The 18,453-nt window shown below is 33.8% G+C and overlaps 1 protein-coding gene and 1 pseudogene across 3 annotated transcripts in view; one reads left to right on the top strand and one right to left on the bottom strand.

Moving 5' to 3' along the window:
- The window catches only part of LOC127835102 (muscleblind-like protein 1), a 305,570-nt gene that overhangs the window by 191,116 nt on the left and 96,001 nt on the right, over nt 1–18,453 (bottom strand). The gene's annotated exons all lie outside the window — the stretch shown is intronic.
- On the top strand, nt 4,027–5,567 carry LOC127835484 (UDP-glucose 4-epimerase-like; annotated as a pseudogene).

The following is an 18,453-nucleotide window of genomic DNA, read 5'->3' as shown; positions in this document are numbered from 1 at the left end:
CAAACCTGTTTTAGTGGTTTGTCGGGCATTGCTATTTGATTCGATTATTAACAGTATCAATTATCATCGTGCTAATGCTTAAAGTGATATTATGGGCATTTTGCACTGTTGAATTGAGCTGAAAAGAATTAACAGGTCAAAATAGTTAGTTAAAATGTGGTTACTGATTAATTATCTGCAACTCACCTTGCTACCAGTTGTTTATAAAATATATTTTATATTCGATATTCTTACGTGACCCACCCAGTCCTGTAAGCTGAAATGATCCGTAAAACAATTTCGTGTCTTTGTGTCGCATGAACAAATCTGCACTAAAACTAAATTTAGGTTCAACTCGTAAACGCATGATCAGTTGTCAAACGAAAGTACGGTTGATATTCAAATGCATTATTTTTCTCTTTCTGGTATATTGTTTTAGTATGATGATGCTGCATTAATTAATATAAGTGTATATGAAGTAGAAACATCAAAAATAATCAACGGTTGCGATAGACACCTATAAACTGTTACATGCTCATAATATCACTTTAGTACATTAGGCAATATGGACGAATAATTATTGTTAAATTTATCAACAATAATATTTATCATTGTATTGTTGAAAACACATTAAGAATCTATTATTTACATACCATAATTATATTGCTGAATATCTTCATTTAACATATTTCTGGTCTAAAGAAAATTCCAGGTCACCTAGTTCACGGATAGCGTCTTTATTATATAGCGATTATTTTACTGGCCGCCAACTCCGGTGATGACCTGTATATAAACTCTGAATGTCCGCGAATTGACCCGATATACCTCGCGGGTTGAAATGCAATGCTTTAAAGTGAGGCCTCGCTTCCATTGCTCTTTATACTTTTACATGTTAACATGTTGACAGGAATAAGGAAGTAAGTACTAAATATGAGAACATAGCCTTTTAAGTATAAACGCTCTTGCGCTGGTAATACTCTGAAAATAAAAGGTGTACGCACAAACTGTATTGATGTCGAGAATTGAGTGTAAAACTGTTCTATCTATTAAGCCTTTTCATTCGAGATAAAATTGTTTCATACAGTAAAACAGTGTTACAAAGACGCGGATATGTTTCCAATGTTCTGGTGGTATACTCAAATCAGCCAATGGAATAAATGAAGTGTATTCATTCGTACCTAGCCGCGGGAAATTTTATTGGAATTTTATTGGACACTTACAAAGGTCAGGCTAAGGTGAAAAGCTGGCTTATGCAGCTTACGCCGAAAAATTAATCGCTATTCTCCCATTTTGCCTCACATGCTTCATATATGGTTCTGTCATTAGTATTTTGTATGCCTGCTGCTTACTTTATACAAACCAATGGACACAAGTTACATATATAAAACAAAAGATGATTGGTTCTGTGAAAATAACCATTTAAAAAACATGAGAGCATTTAATAAAGATATAAATCAGAACACTATACAATTGTCAAAGGTGTTCTCAACATGATCTCAGATTAAACAAAGGATTGTAACAGACTTTGTTAGCTGATGAAATAAAGACGCCATTGAATATTCAACTGAAATCTTCTAGCAACATCTATATCTGTCCTGAATACAAACAATATACAGGAAAACATTCCATTGCAAAACAAGTCTCAGTGAGGCATTATATTTAATGAACCATTGTTGTGCTAACAAAAACATTTGGTCCCATGATGACCAATCAAGGTGCAAACGTTCCATGACATGTAACATGACACATTCCATGACTAACACAATGACTGATGCAACAGCAAACACTCTAAGAATGTTCTCTGACACAACTTCTTTTTTTATTTTTTGGAGGAGGACTAAAAATGACACATCAAGATTAATGTGCTGTGTAATATATCATAGCTGTTAGTAAAGATTATATCTTCAATAACTGGGAGAATTCTCTGGTAAGGAAAACTATTTTGTTTGCAAAATTCTGCAAAAGTCATAATCAATCTGTATTTACTGAAAACACAAAAACACCCATATTTATTTTAATTACTAGAAGAGAATACCTCTGCGTTGCTTGTGCTGCAATCTATTTGCAATGCCTGCGCATCAAGTATGTTGAGCAAACATATTATATTGTATATATTATGTTTTGATAACATAAATACATTTATACTTTTTGTGAATCTAAAGAAAAATGTATTTGGACAAATATGTAAAACAATAAATTGTTGATTTTAATTTTTTGTTATGTCCCCCACCACTATAGTGGGGGACATATTGTTTTTGTTTATTTGTGTGTTTGCGTCAAACTTTAACATTTGCCATAACGTTTGCAATATTGAAGATAGCAACTTCATATTTGGCATGCATGTGTATCTCATGGAGCTGCTTATTTTGAGTGGTGAAAGGTAAATTTCAAGGTCATCCTTCAAGGTCAAAGGTCATATATATGGGTCAAAATCACTTATTTAATGTACACTTTTGCAACATTGAAGATAGCAACTTGATATTTGGCATGCATGTGTATCTCATGGAGCTCCACATTTTGAGTGGTGAAAGATGAAGGTCAAGGTCATCCTTCAAGGTCAAAGGTAAAATATATGGAGACATAGTGTTTCACAAACACAGCGCTTGTTTCATTTTGTTTAAACCTCAATACAGAAAAGTAAGAAAATATGAAACACTTCATGTTCAGTCCTAAAGAAATGATCTTTGTAACAAGTTTGAAGTCTGCCAAAAAGACAAAACATCAGCTTGTGATAAAACTTGAAAACGAGGCATCTTGGATTCATGAAAAACACACAATTATTAAAACTAGTTTAAACCTATTAATTTCAAATAAAGGACAAAGGGCACATTTTAGTATATGCCCCGCCTTCTGAAAGTGGGTGCATTCAAATATTGTCTTTAAACTGATTGTGCCATACCTTCTAACATAATTATCTCTATTCATGGAGACAAACACGATTGATGAAAATTGACAGAACATCAAATATTGCTTTAAGAAGGTTGATTCAATCAGTATCAAGGCCTACTGGTCTTGATTATATACTTTTGAGATTACCCAAATATATCAATTACTATGCAAGCATCATAATAATCCCTTTGCTAGTGCCAATCTTGAAGTCTAGACAAAAAAGCATGTGGCTTGAGACATCCAAAAGTTTTATTAAATTACTGACAATATCAAAAGTACAAACCTAGAATGCAAATTGCGTAGGCTATAGCTTAACAAGCTCTAAAAAGGATTCAAGATCTGATCATGAACTGCATTGAAGAACTTTGTTATGAATGGACATGGAAGAAAAAATGGTGATTGTGCAAACTTGTCTAGAGCTACACTGGCTGTATTTGGCTTAGACACAGTTTCACATGCATGATGAAAGGGTTAACCCTTGACGACTTAGATACGTATTTTCACACATGTGTAGTCCCTTAGAAAGTTGAATACTAGATTCAGGTGTTTAAGGCATCATCTCCAAACCTTAAATACTGATGAGCAGCAAACAGCATAAAACCTGTACAGACTGCGAGTTACTCGCAGGCTGTTCTGGTTTTATGCTGTTTGTGTCACAGAGTTACAAATATTATTATTTTATTATTTGATTTTTGATTGAGTACATTATAAATTCATACAATACAATAGTTACAGTTTTAAAGATATTGAATTGATTTCTGTGAATATGTTTGAATATGATTTCTTTGTCTACTGAATTGCAGTAGAAGGTTACTTGGAACCACATGTTTAACTTGATATTGATTACATTGTGTTAGTTACAGTCTTGGAAGTCTTCTCATGTTAAATTCACACTCAATATGCAGACTGTATGCTGACTGTATGCTTATCAGCTCTAGCTATAAATAATGACTGTGACTAAAGATTCTAGACTAGGTGCTAATTAATTACAGTCTTGTAGAAGTAAGGAAGTAAGGTACTGTATGTTGGATGAGAGATAGATATGATTGGTCAGTAAGATGTGTGGGTGTGACTTGGCATTAAGAATCTGTATGATCGATGGATGAATGAGAGATATTATTGGTCAGTGAGATGTGTGGGTGTGACTTGGTATTAGGGATGAGAGGGTTTCAAAAGAGTGACAAGTTAGTTTATGAAGGAAGGAAGTAGAGGTCAGTAAGAGAAAAGTTAGAAAGTCAGTTACAAGTTAGAGAGACAGTTGGAAATAGGAGGATGGAATTTGTTAAATAAGATCTGATAAGAATTTACTAGAGTTAAGAAGGAATGCTTAAGAATGCAATATAGGAAGATGGAATTTGCTGAAAATTATGTGAACTATAAATGAATAAAAGAGTAAACGCAGAAAGCGAGTTGTGTTGTGCTAATCATAATAAGGGCACAGATTTCCCCCGGTCCGGTTACATAATGGTGGAGAATACGGGTATGTTGGTACCCACACGGTTGTGGAACTCATAAAAGGCTGGTTATGATGTGGTTGTCATGGACAACTTCCCAAAGGCAAGCATGGAGAGCATGAGGCGGGTGAATGAAATCACAGGCAAGCAGGTGACCACATTCAGTATGGACATGTTGGACAAGGATGCCCTCAGGGATCTATTCAAAAAGCACAAGATCCTCTGTGTGATGCACTTTGCTTGCCTGAAGACAGTAGAGGAGTCCTGTTACAAACCTCTTCTCTATTACAAGACAAATATAGGCGGAACAATCAGTCTTCTTGAGGTGATGAAGGAGTTCAGTGTGTACAACATGATCTTCTCCAGTTCTGCCGCTGTGTACGGCTCACCCAGTTACCTGCCCATAGATGAGAAACACCCTGTAGGGGGCTGCATCAACCCCTATGGCAAGACCAAGTACTTCATTGAGGAAATCCTCAAAGATAATTGCACTGCAGAAAAGCAATGGAATGTTGTGCTGCTGCGCTACTTCAATCCAGTGGGGGCCCACGTGACTGGCAAGTTAGGGGAAGACCCTCAAGGAATCCCCAACAACCTGATGCCCTACGTATCCCAGGTGGCCGTAGGAAGGCTTAAGGAGCTCACAGTGTATGGAGACAACTATGATACACCTGATGAAACAGAGGTGCGTGATTACATCCATGTAGTGGACCTGGCTCAGGGACATGTGGCTGCCTTGAAGTACCTCAAGAAGGACTGTGGCTGCAAGGTTTTTAACTTGGGAACAGGGAAAGGTTTTTCTGTGATTGACATGGCCAAAGCTTATGAATCTGCTTCTGGAAAACGTGTGCCTTACCAGATAGCCGGTCGTCGTGAAGGTGATATAGCTTCGTGTTACGCTGATGCCTCTTTGGCTGAGAAGGAACTTGGATGGGCGGTAAAACTTGATCTTGCAAAGATGTGTGAAGACTTATGGCGCTGGCAGTCCAATAACCCGACAGGTTTCAGACCAGACAGCTAGGATCGGAGACTTATTGTTTATCAGTTTTAGACCAATTTTATTCGTTTATAGAAAGTAATTTTATGTTACCAAACAAAATCAAAAATTAAATTTTTACATAAATTGTTATTCTAAAATCTCAATTTACCTAATACATGTATATACGAAGTTTTTTGTGTGAAATGAAATTACATTTGTTATGCCTCTTTTGTGTAAATGTGGTTTAAAGTTGTTTACTGTAAACATTGATTGACAATCCATAAATTTTATACAAACGCAGAAATTGAGACACTGAGTGTTATTGAAGTGTAAACCTCCTTTAAGTGTTCCAATTAAAAAGTAAAATCAGCTAAAATAATGTACACTGATTCAATGTAGTATGTTTTTACAATGTAAAATGATGTCAATGTAAGAAGTGTACTGGGGTGAACACGTCTCCAATGAAGCAGGCACTTGAAGAAGTGTACTGGGGTGAACACGTCTCCAATGAAGCAGGCACTTGAAGTAGAAAGACAATTCAAAAGCCAGTAACTTACCAAGTAAGCTACCTTACCATAGCAATTAACCTGTAATGTTGGGTTAAATGTCTAAGTTAAGTTTTATTATTATAATACTATGTACTGTGTGTAAATTCAAAATTTGTCCGGACATGATTTGATTATTTTTTGGGAGGGAATGGGAAATATGGTACTAGTTTTTATAATCAAACTAATGCTTAACTTTTATATTTTCAACAATATTATTTAAGTTACTTGTGTAATATGGGGTTCTGTTAACCATTGATATCTAGAAGGTTAGAAGATATATACAAGGTGTATATATGATCAAGGTGTACAAAGGGTGATCACCGACTTAAGGAAGGCGCATTTTCATGATGTATGTAGAAAGACATATATATAGGCGCAATGGAGAAATATGATGATGTAGGTCTTAATTACAATATGACTATTATGGCATATCATAATTCTTAATTTAAGTAAACCTATAGATGGTTACAGAATTAATAAGGGTACTGTAATGATGAATGTAATGAGTTCAAACTGGGAAAGTCTTTAATACAAGGATGTGTGTGGCCTTGCTATATGTACATTGTTTAAAATATAATATGTTGTCTCAATCTTCTTAGAAACTCATGTTTTATCATGACTATTAAAAAAAAATGGCACTATTATGCTTGCAACCAATAGGGTGGTTGTACTTACAAACTGTGTAAAAGTGAAAAGTGAAAAATGTTCATAAGAAGTGACAAATATGTTTGAATATTTTTTTCTTTGTCGTATGATTTTAATGACATTAATTTGACAGACATATGAATGATTATTGATTTGTTGTTATAAATATATGTACTAAAGAATGTTCAATTTTAATGTATGACTTTGCCTATTGATGAACTTTGAAATTCAAGAAATAACTTCTTTGAGTATGTTTGTATATTAAACAATGACTTTATTTGTTTATGTAATTTACTTTGAATAATTGTGTTTTTCATATAGCTTTGCTTTGTTAATTTGCGGAGCAAATTGTTTGGGAGAGTGAGGATGTGTCACAGAGTTACAAATATTATTATTTTATTATTTGATTTTTGATTGAGTACATTATAAATTCATACAATACAATAGTTACAGTTTTAAAGATATTGAATTGATTTCTGTGAATATGTTTGAATATGATTTCTTTGTCTACTGAATTGCAGTAGAAGGTTACTTGGAACCACATGTTTAACTTGATATTGATTACATTGTGTTAGTTTCAGTCTTGGAAGTCTTCTCATGTTAAATTCACACTCAATATGCAGACTGTATGCTGACTGTATGCTTATCAGCTCTAGCTATAAATAATGACTGTGACTAAAGATTCTAGACTAGGTGCTAATTAATTACAGTCTTGTAGAAGTAAGGAAGTAAGGTACTGTATGTTGGATGAGAGATAGATATGATTGGTCAGTAAGATGTGTGGGTGTGACTTGGCATTAAGAATCTGTATGATCGATGGATGAATGAGAGATATTATTGGTCAGTGAGATGTGTGGGTGTGACTTGGTATTAGGGATGAGAGGGTTTCAAAAGAGTGACAAGTTAGTTTATGAAGGAAGGAAGTAGAGGTCAGTAAGAGAAAAGTTAGAAAGTCAGTTACAAGTTAGAGAGACAGTTGGAAATAGGAGGATGGAATTTGTTAAATAAGATCTGATAAGAATTTACTAGAGTTAAGAAGGAATGCTTAAGAATGCAATATAGGAAGATGGAATTTGCTGAAAATTATGTGAACTATAAATAAATAAAAGAGTAAACGCAGAAAGCGAGTTGTGTTGTGCTAATCATAATAAGGGCACAGATTTCCCCCGGTCCGGTTACATTTGCACATGGCTTTTTTTACTATGCTTCTGAGAGGGAAAGTGTTAAGACAGTCAGTTTCACATGCATGAAAGGGTTCAATGATATGATGAAAAGTAAAGAACAATTACCAAATTTTGGTAACTGTTCTTTGTTCATAGCCATCCTTACAAGAGTATAATTCATCATTTTTAAACAGCAAAATGAAGTTCGGTAGCCGGGGCCTGAACCTTACCTTTTCTATAATTGTAACAGAGCTTAACTTTCATGAATCATAAAACAGTTTTATGATGTGCAAATGAATCCAAATGCTACAGTGTAAGAGACTTTGTGAATAATCCTAAATTCAATCAAAGAACCTCCATTTTAAAGAAACCATTACCACAATCATGGTCATAAAATGTATACAATTTCGATAAACAGCATGTGGATGAAAAAATCTGAAATGAATTTGCAAATACATTCTGACTGCATAAAATCTGAATATAATTTTTACCTCACATGGCTTATTATGTATTGACATAAGCATTTTACTCACAGTTCAAAAACAATGGTATTTAGTTATTTTAATAAATAAAAAATATATCATAATTTTTAATAAATATTAAAGTTAGAGGTATTACCCAATCGCGAGCGTTGTTAGCTTGCAAAGTATGATTTCAACACAGGCTGCAGCAAATGACTTTGATATTCTACCAAATAGTTTTATTGCATTTAACTTGAGTTCAAAGTTTCAATGCTGGAAAGCTGACTTAAGTACATGGTATTACTTTAAAGTGCACATGTTCCACATGTCATGACTAAAACAATGACTGATGCAACAGCAAACCCTAAAAGAATGTTCTCTGAAACAAATGATTAATATTGCTTTCTCCATGTTAATTTATTAGGGGACAAAAAAAGACTCATCAAGAACTAATTCCCATGTTATATTTCAAAATAACTTATTGGGGACAACTTAAATATGGCATAATTGTTAAGACTTACTTAAGCTAATCAAAACTTAAATCTTGCATAATTTAAGATTTACTGCTAATGAAAACTTTTATCTTGTATTATTCTGTAAAAGTAATCATCAATCTGAATTGTCTGTTAACACAAAAACACACACATTCATTTACTCACAGAACATGCTGTTTTATGTTGGCCTAATGGATTCACGCATGCACACACATATGGATACATTCCCACATGGACTGGTGAGATACTATATATCACTCCATTATGCTTTGAAAGATGAATGCATAAAATCTTAAATTTTGCACAATATCTCACATGGTAAACTTGTTATCTTTCTCAATGCCTGTGAAGTTCCATGAAAATCTGCCCAGCAATTTACAAGATGTCCCTTGAATGAAAAGGTCACACATGACCCATGACACGCAAATGGCAATCCCAAAAGCTTACCCTTTTCAGCTTTTGACAGGTGAGTTTATGTTAGGCACCCATTGGTTAGGCAATAATACCATAATAACAAAACCCTTTCAATTATATATTTTGAGTATATCTACACAACATACCGTATTTTACCATATATAGCGCGCACCCATGTATAACGCGCATGCGATTTTTTAAAGCAAAAATGGAGAAAAAACAAATTCAAGATCAAAAACCTGAAAATTGGGCCGAAAATGGCCGCCATTCTTATATTGCGCAATCATTTAATCTGAGTTTTTCGGGTGCTTAATGTTTTGTTTTAAAGTAGGGAGCGTTTATACGATCAGGAACATGGGTTGCAAAGCACTATATTTTCGACAATTTTTAAGATTATTCTCTCGAGAACACCGTATATGTCCTTATTGTCGCGCACTGCGCGTGTTTTTTCAAGACCCCTGCGCGTTAAATTCGAACCACTATTACCTATTCCTCACATTTGAACAGTGTAACATTTTCATTACCTGCCGCTCACAACATCGTATGACATAGTCTTCTGCAGACCCGCAACATCGCAATGTCCAATTTTACGCAAATCGTCCGTGGATCCCATTTTATTTTTCATCGACTTAAATATTTCCCCATTAAGAGATGCTCCCGATTTAATCCAGTTTGACCCGGTATTTCGCGCCGTCACTGCGTCTAGTTGATCGGTATTTATAGTGAGTCAAACAATACACCCGAACGCTCAATTCCATACAGTTGGTGTTATCGGCGTAAAGCCATTAGACAAATATCATTTGTTTGTCTCTATTGAAAGAAACTAAAATGAGTCTATATCTCTATTGTAGGTTTGTAACCTACGTAGTATACTCGCACGGTAGCATATTAATGCAGAGATCGGAAAATCATTGATAAATGTATTCGTCGTTTCAATGCTTAGGGCCGATAAATTTCGGCAAATCGGAACTCAACTAACGTATAACACTGCTCAATTAACCGTTTAACTCCACCTCCGTTCTCTGCAAAAAGGTTCGAAGGCGGAGCTTTGCACGTGCTATTATTTAATTGGACGATTGCCATTGAGGAACAAACACACGATTGGTTCGGCATGTTGATTGCTAGACAAAGAAGCCAATTTTGTCGGCGAGAAACTTGTCGCTTTATTGCTTCAGACAGGAAGCGGCTTTCCTTTGATGACGTCAAACTGTCAATTCACATAGAGTGCAATACGGTAATCATGAATATTGACATTCAACGTCTCAGAAATAACTGCAAAAACTCTTCAAATCAATAAATTACAAGGCCCTTTTAACCTTGTAGTTAAGATACCTGTACTAAAATTAATTTAAGTGCTCCATTTTAATAATGCTTTTTAGGTATGAAAAACAATAATGTGCTAAATCGCTTTTGCAAAAGAAAGAAACCCAATGAAATTAAAATAAATTAAAGATAAAGTTGTACAACTAGTCACCAAGGACACAGCCACAACAGCAATAAAATCAACATTATAGCATCATAATTACTAATATTGATTGAAGTAAAAACTGAATACATTTAAACCCCAGTCAACATTCTTTTTATATTTTCAAAAATCATAAAATAGTTTTATTATGCGCAAATGAAAGCCAAAGCCCTACAATATAAAAGAGACTTTGTGGACAATCCTATGGCTTCCAAATGTTCAAAGTGAAACTGAATCACAATAAGCTCAGAATTAAAGAAACCATTTACACAAACATGGTCATAAAATGTTAAAAACTTCCATTTATAGCTTGTGGATGATAAATTGGAATATTATGTTTGCCAATAGATGCATATTTGCACCAGTTTTCTACTATGCATGTATCTTTAATTACCAAATTTTGATTACTACATTATACTTGGAAAATATGTAATATGTGTACTAATAGAACACTAATAATGTTCTTTAAGGTTTTTTCAACATGATCTCATATTAAGCAAAGGATTAAGACAAAGTTTGTTAGTTGATGAAATAGACACCATTCAACCAAAATCTTCAAGCAACATCAACAACTCTTTTTTGCATATAGCAAAAATACAACAAAATATTAATTAAGTAGTCTTAGTGAGGCATAGTGAAGCATTGTTGTGATGACTCAAAACTTTGGTCCAATGAAGACCAATTAACCCTTTGCATGCTGGGAAATTGGTCATCTGCTAAAATGTTGTCTGCTGAATTTCTAAAATCATCATTTTCTTCACTTTTTTTCAAAGACCACTATCAGAATAGCAAACAGTTTGGATCATGATCAGACGCCACGTTTTTTTTTATCTTGATCCAAACTGTTTGCAAAGGCCTTTAAAATTCGGTTCCAGTGCTATAAGGGTTAAGGTGCAAACGTTCCATGACATGTAACATGACACATGCCAAGACTAACACAATGACTGATGCAACAGCAAACACTCTAGGAATGTTCTCTGACACAACCTTTTTTCTATTTATTGGAGGAGGACTAAAAATGACACAGCAAGATTAATGTCCTGTGTAATATATCACCGCTGTTAGTAAATCTTATATCTTCAATAGGTCAAGAACTAGAAATTGTGAACAATTTTAATTACCTTGGAATTGTGATGTCAAGTGGGGGATTGTTCGTGCCCGCAACAAATACACTATATGGCAAATCATTAAAAGCAATGCATTCTTTGTTCAACCTAACAAAAGATATGAACGTACCTATAAATATCATGTTTAATTTATTTGACGCATATGTATCATCCATTTTAAACTATAACTGCGAAGTTTGGGGATCCATCAAAGCGGAAAATATTGAACGCATTCACCGTAAATTTTGTAAAAGACTATTGAACGTAAAAATGTCAACAAATTCACTATCGCTATATGCCGAAGTTGGTCGATTTTCCTTGCATATCGACAGATATGTCAGGATGGTTAAATATTTTTTGAAATTACATACTGTGAAACAGGGAAATTGTATTCTTAAACAAGTTGTAGTTTTACAAAGATTAGAAATTGAACGTAAAAATAATGCTAACAAGTGGTCATCGAAAATACGGGACATTCTTAACCAAACCGGTTTCACCGATGTATGGCTATTCCCTGAATCTGTTAACAATGATCACTTTATCCCGTTATTCAAAAACAGATTACAAGACCAGTATATTACCAACTGGGATGTCAGTGTGACGTCGTGTAGCTCAATGATCCTATATAAGGAACTCAAACTGGTTTTTGAAACATCATCGTATCTTGATATTGTTAACAACAAAAAACATAGGAACATTATTGCAAAATTACGTTTGTCCTCTCACAAATTATCCATAGAAACGGGCAGACACCAGAATATTGACAGAGATCAACGCAAATGTTTATTATGTAACCTAAATGACATCGAGGATAAATTTCACTTTGTTCTTAAATGTCCTTATTATAATGATGTTAGGAATGCATAATAATTCCAAAATATTATAGAATCCGGCCAAATATGTTCAAGTTTATTAAACTACTTAATAGCTCAAACAAAACTGTATTAAGAAAGCTAGCCAGGTATTATTAACATGCTTTAAAATAAGAGAATTCATATATATGTAGTGTTAAATAGAAATACATTACAAAAAAAATAAGGTCAGAAATATGTAATTATACCTATCTTTGTAAACCTATATGCATAACATTGTGTGACCACTGTGTATTAAACCCATCCATGTACCATTCTCACGAAATATGCTCACAAAATATGTTTATTTCGTGTTTATTTAGATTATTTATTCTTTAAAATAATGTGTGTTTTTGTGTGTACTTCAACGCATGTTGTTATTTATATGTATGTTAATGACATGCTTTAGTCAAAAATAAACTATTCTGTTCTGTTCTGTTCAATAACTGGGAGAACTCTCTGGTAATGAAAACTATTTCGTTTTCAAAATTCTGCAAAATTCATAATCAGTCTGTATTTTCAGAGAACACAAAAACACCCAAAGATTTTGAATTACTAGAAGACAATACTTCTGCGTGGCTTGTGCTGCAATATTTCGACAATTCCTGCACAGTCAGTATGTGGGGAAAAAAAACAGTGTTTAATGTAGCAACTGGCTGCATCCAATTGGTTTAATATGTCAAATTATTACAGCTTTTAATATAATCATCAGAAAGCATAAGGTACATGGAACTGACTGGTTTCAGTCACGAAAATGTGTGTTCATCCTAAGAAAGTATTTGTTCAAATACATAACACAAGAAAATATCAATTACATACATCGTTTTACTTTTGTTAAACCACAATACAGAAAAGTAACACAATTTGAAACACTTTATGTTCAGGCCTCCTGACAAGATCTTTGTAACAAGTCTGAAGTCTCCCAAAATAACAAAAAATCAGCTTATGATAAAACATAACAACATGGCATCCAGGCATTACGAAAAATATACAATTGTCTATAGTAGTTAAATATTAATATTATCTTAAACCAATTTATTTCAAATGTATATGTCTTAGTATATACCACTTCTTATGAAAGTGCTGGCATTTAAAAATTGTCTTTAAACTGATTTGGCCAATTCTTGATATAACAACCGTCCCTTTTATAGAAAGAGATGCAATTAATCAAAGGTGACACAATATCAAATATTGCTTCAAGAGAGTTGAGGCAATCAGTAGAAACGCCTACTTCAACGCAAAGATCATAATTATCGCTTTCCTGAGCGCCATCCTTAAAACCTTACGACAAACAAATGATTGTGGCATGAGAAATCAAAAAGTCTTATTAATTACTAAAATTGTCAAAAGTGCAAGCCCAATGTACATATTGTGTAGGTTAAAGCTTAACATTGCACTTCAACTTCATTCAAGAACTATGTTAATGAAAGAACCAAAACATAAAATGGCCATTCATGAACACATTTTCACTAAAAAATGTGTTCATAAACAAGCTCTAGAACAAAGTCATGAATGAAATGTGTTCATAAATGACCTGCTAACGGCCAGGAGCTACCTTTGCCGCTAATGTGCTAATAACACTGTATTATGTGAATTTGGAATAAGATATCAAACTGGGAATGGACATCATTTTGGTGATTTTCTCAAACAAAACACATTTCATGATCTGAATTTATTTTTGTAATATTTTATCTATACTACAAGCTAAATAAGCAATTTTCCATGACTTTTTCATTAACAGTGATTGTAATGTCATCATTATTTTACTGTATTTTTAAACTGTGTCCATGCGCTGCATGGACACAATTTCATTTCATAAGGATTTTAAAAAAATCAATAAACATTCCAGTTTTGAAAAAGGTTAATTTAAATGATGCTATTATATATGCAAGTATCTGTTTAAATTATAATTTGTATAACTAAATAAATACAAAAAAAAAACACTGCATATTATGCACTTTTGAAAAAACACAATTTATCCCCAAATTGATGCCTTATTCCAACTTCACATAATACTGTGTTTAACGAAGCCTTATGTGACTTTATAGTGGACAGGGAAGAGCTATTGCAAAATTCTGGTAGATGTTCTTTGCACATTGCTATTATTACAAAAATATGATTCACCATTTTCAAAATTAATGATTAAGTTCGGCAGCAAATTAACCACCACAACTTTTTTTATCATTTTTGCAGAGCTTTATTTTAATGAATCATAAAACAGTTGTATTATGCAAAAATGAAAGCCGAATCCCTACAGTAAGAAAAATACCTTGAGAACAATCTTATAATCAAATTTAAATTTAATCACAGTAAGTTCTGTATTGAAGAAACATTTTGCATAAACATGGTCATAAAATGTATACAATTACCATAGCTGTGGATGATAGATTCGAAATGAATTTGGCAATTGATGTTTAATTGCACCAGATTTCCTCTATGCATGTATTAAGTATAAAATTTTGGCAAACTCTATAAATAAAGAAAAATTCTAATTAATTTATTTAATGAACAATTGAATTTATTATTCAATTTAATTTGTACATCTTTAAGAAAAAAGTTCATTGGCTATTTGAGATTAGACAAAAAATATCTTCAAACACAAGCTGTAGAAGGTCAGGGTTATTAACTTGCCATGTTTTTGACAGAGTTTCTGGCGCTTTTTTGTCTAAGCCAAAATGTTTGTTTAGGAGATAAGTTACTGAAGCTATAACCTACTTCAGCATTTTTCTAATTTGCAAAATATCCTATAGGACACATAACTCTTGATTTGGAGTAGAAAACATATTTCTATATTTACTAGCAGTGACCTTGACTTGTTACCTTTACCAAATGTGCACCATATCAAACAAAATAAAATTTGTTGTACAGTGTATATAGTCGTGCATCACAAGAACTCTATTCATTCTCAAGATATTATGACAATCATTTTTATGTTTTATTTAACAGTGACCATGCCCTTGATCATAACAATCCTAAATTAGCATTCCCTGGATGTATCAGTTTGATTATAATTACTTAATTTGTTTTGGAGTAAATGAGTACAAGCTAATTCATTCAATTGATATCCGCCGCCATTATAGTTTTGGACACAAAAGTTTTCTTGGCGGATGGACAACGCCATCGTGCATCATCCTCTTATCCATATATATATACTCATACCAAGTTTCAATGAAATCCGTCAAAGCACTTCCAAGATATGGCTCTGGACACACACAAAAGCATTTTTTCAAGATACAAAGGGCCATAACTCCGTTATTATCCGATGGTGTACAATGCCATTTGGTGTGCATCATCCTCTTATCCATATATATATACTCATACCAAGTTTTAATGAAATCAGCCAAAGCACTTCCAAGATATGGCTCCGGACACAAAAGTGCTGGACGGACGGACAGAAAGACGGACGGATGGACGGACAACGCCAAAACAATATCCCTCCGCCTATGGCGGGGGATAACAAATCTTCAATATATGCTAACATTGACCTTGACTTTGCCCCACACATCCATATGCAACATGCTAGATCTAAGGCATTTATGTCAGTTGTTTTCACGTTAGCAAAATTTTTGTTATTGTGCATAAACCATTTTTCCATATCTAGTAACTGTAACCTTGACCCTATCTGGAATTTCAATGAAACTTTAATGGCATCCATCTATGACTGTAGTTGCATGACATTAGCTCAATTTGTTTGTGTTACAAAGCCAAATCTATGTTTTCTATTTTAAGTAACAGTAGAAAATTGACCTTGACCTCAACCATGCCACATGTAATCCTAGTGAAGACTGAATATCCTGTTCTTTTTATTTTTCATTATCTTTAGAAAAAGTTATTCTCAAGTTATACATCAGAAACAATTTTATATGTTTACTTTACATTACCTTGACCACACTAGAAAAACAAGCATTCAATTTTTTTTTAACCTTGCTCTGATGCAGAGGCTGGGGAAAGTAATTGCCTTGTCTTCAGAAGTAGGGCTGTATTTTGTTGACATGTTTTTTGTAAAATAAGTTTTAAAAGGAGCTCAGTGGTTGAAGTAAGATGCCCCAAAACAGGGCTTTGACACCCATCACTCAATCCTTTGATAACATATTAAACTGAAACCAATTTAACACTTAATGTCACTGTGACCTTGACCTTTGACCTAGTGATCCCAATTTAAAGAAGAGCACCGCCTTGCGGGTGCAGACCGCTCATCTATTTTTCTTTTTAAAGGTGAAGGGACCTATCTCAATTTCTATCACAAAGGAAGGAGGGGTGGGGTGGAGGGGGGTGTATAGTGTGGGGTGTGGTCATTTATTACATTTTCTTTCAAAAATGCAAAAAAATGCAATTTTTATTTTTTTTTGGGGGGGGGGATTCTTGGGTGGGATGGTTGGAGAGTATTTCAAAAATAAAATAATACAAAAAAAAAATGTGTTTTTTAACCTTGTTTAAAAAAAAATATTTGGGTTCTTGGGGGGGGGGGGGGGTTGGGTTGGGGGGGGGGTCGGTGTGGTTGTCATTTATTAGATGATGATCTTTAAGAAAAAAAACTAAAACTTTTTTTTTGGGGGGGGGGGGGGGGTGGCTTGGGGAATGGTTTGGGTGGAGTCTATTGTGGTATGTCAGGTAAGAGTTATTTTGTCAAAGTATCAAACAATCTAATCATAAATAAAGAAGTTATGGCAATTTTAGCAAAATTTAATAATTTGACCTTGAGAGTCAAGGTCATACAAAGGTCAAGGTAAAATTCAACTTGCCAGGTACATTACCCTCATGATAGCATGAACGTATTTGAAGTTTGAAAGCAATAGCCTTGATACTTTAGAAGTAAAGTGGATCTAAACACAAAATTTAACCATATATTCAAAGTTACTAAATCAAAAAAAGGCCATAATTTCATAAAAATGACAACCAGAGTTATGTAACTTGTCCTTTACTGTCCCATTATGATAGTTTGCGAGTGTTCCAAGTATGAAAGCAATATCTATGATACTTTAGGGGTAAAGTGGACCAAACACAAAACTTAACCCAATTTTCAATTTTCTAAGTATAAAGGGCCCATAATTCCGTCAAAATGCCAGTCAGAGTTACATAACTTTGCCTGCACAGTCCCCTTATGATAGCTAGTAAGTGTTGCAAGTATGAAAGCAATAGCTTTGATACTTCAGGAATAAAGTGGACCTAAACACAAAACTTAACCAAATTTTAAATTTTCTAAGTATAAAAAGGGTGACCTTAACCTTTGACCTAGTGACACCAATTTCAATGGAAGTAATCTACTGTCCAAGGCCAGTGCACATGTGAAGTATCAAGCCAATCAGTCAATTTGTTGAGGTGCTATTGATTGGAAAGGATTTTCACACTTACTGTGACAGTTACCTTGACCTTTAACCTAGAGACCCCAATTTCGATAGAGGTCATCTACTGTCAAAGACCAATACACATGTGAAGTATCAAGCCAGTCCGTCATTTATTGACGAGTTATTGATCGGAAAAAATTTCACACTTATTGTGACATTGACCTTGACCTTTGATCAAGTGACCCCAATTTCATTAGGGGTCATCTTCTTCCAAGGCCAATGCACATGCGAAGTATCAAGCCAATCGGTCAATTTGTTGATGAGTTATTGATCAGAAAAGAACTGGCCTACCGACAGGCAAGACCGTCCGACCTATGGAACGACATCCAGCAAAACAATATACCCCGTCTTATTTGAAGAGGCATAACAATTAAATTTATACATAATTAAGGTGAATTAAAAACAACCAAATAAACATTTAACTGTTTTTAGAAGTTGTTCTGTTTTTCATTGGTAAATATTTCTGTTTTGTAAAATGTCAAGGTTAAACTCATTGATTTAAGACATTATAAATTAATATATCTGTCATGTTAGCATATGTTACAAATGTAAACAAAGATAATTGTTTCAATGAAACAAATGAAGCTATTGAGACATTTAATGTAGAAATAAATAGGAAAACCCAATTATTTCCTGAAACATGTATTCAACATGATGTAT

Source organism: Dreissena polymorpha, chromosome 6 (genome assembly GCF_020536995.1).
Source record: "Dreissena polymorpha isolate Duluth1 chromosome 6, UMN_Dpol_1.0, whole genome shotgun sequence".
Taxonomy (NCBI): Eukaryota; Metazoa; Mollusca; class Bivalvia; order Myida; family Dreissenidae; genus Dreissena; species Dreissena polymorpha.
Note: the sequence above shows the minus strand (reverse complement) of the source record. Positions and strands in the feature narration are given on the sequence as shown.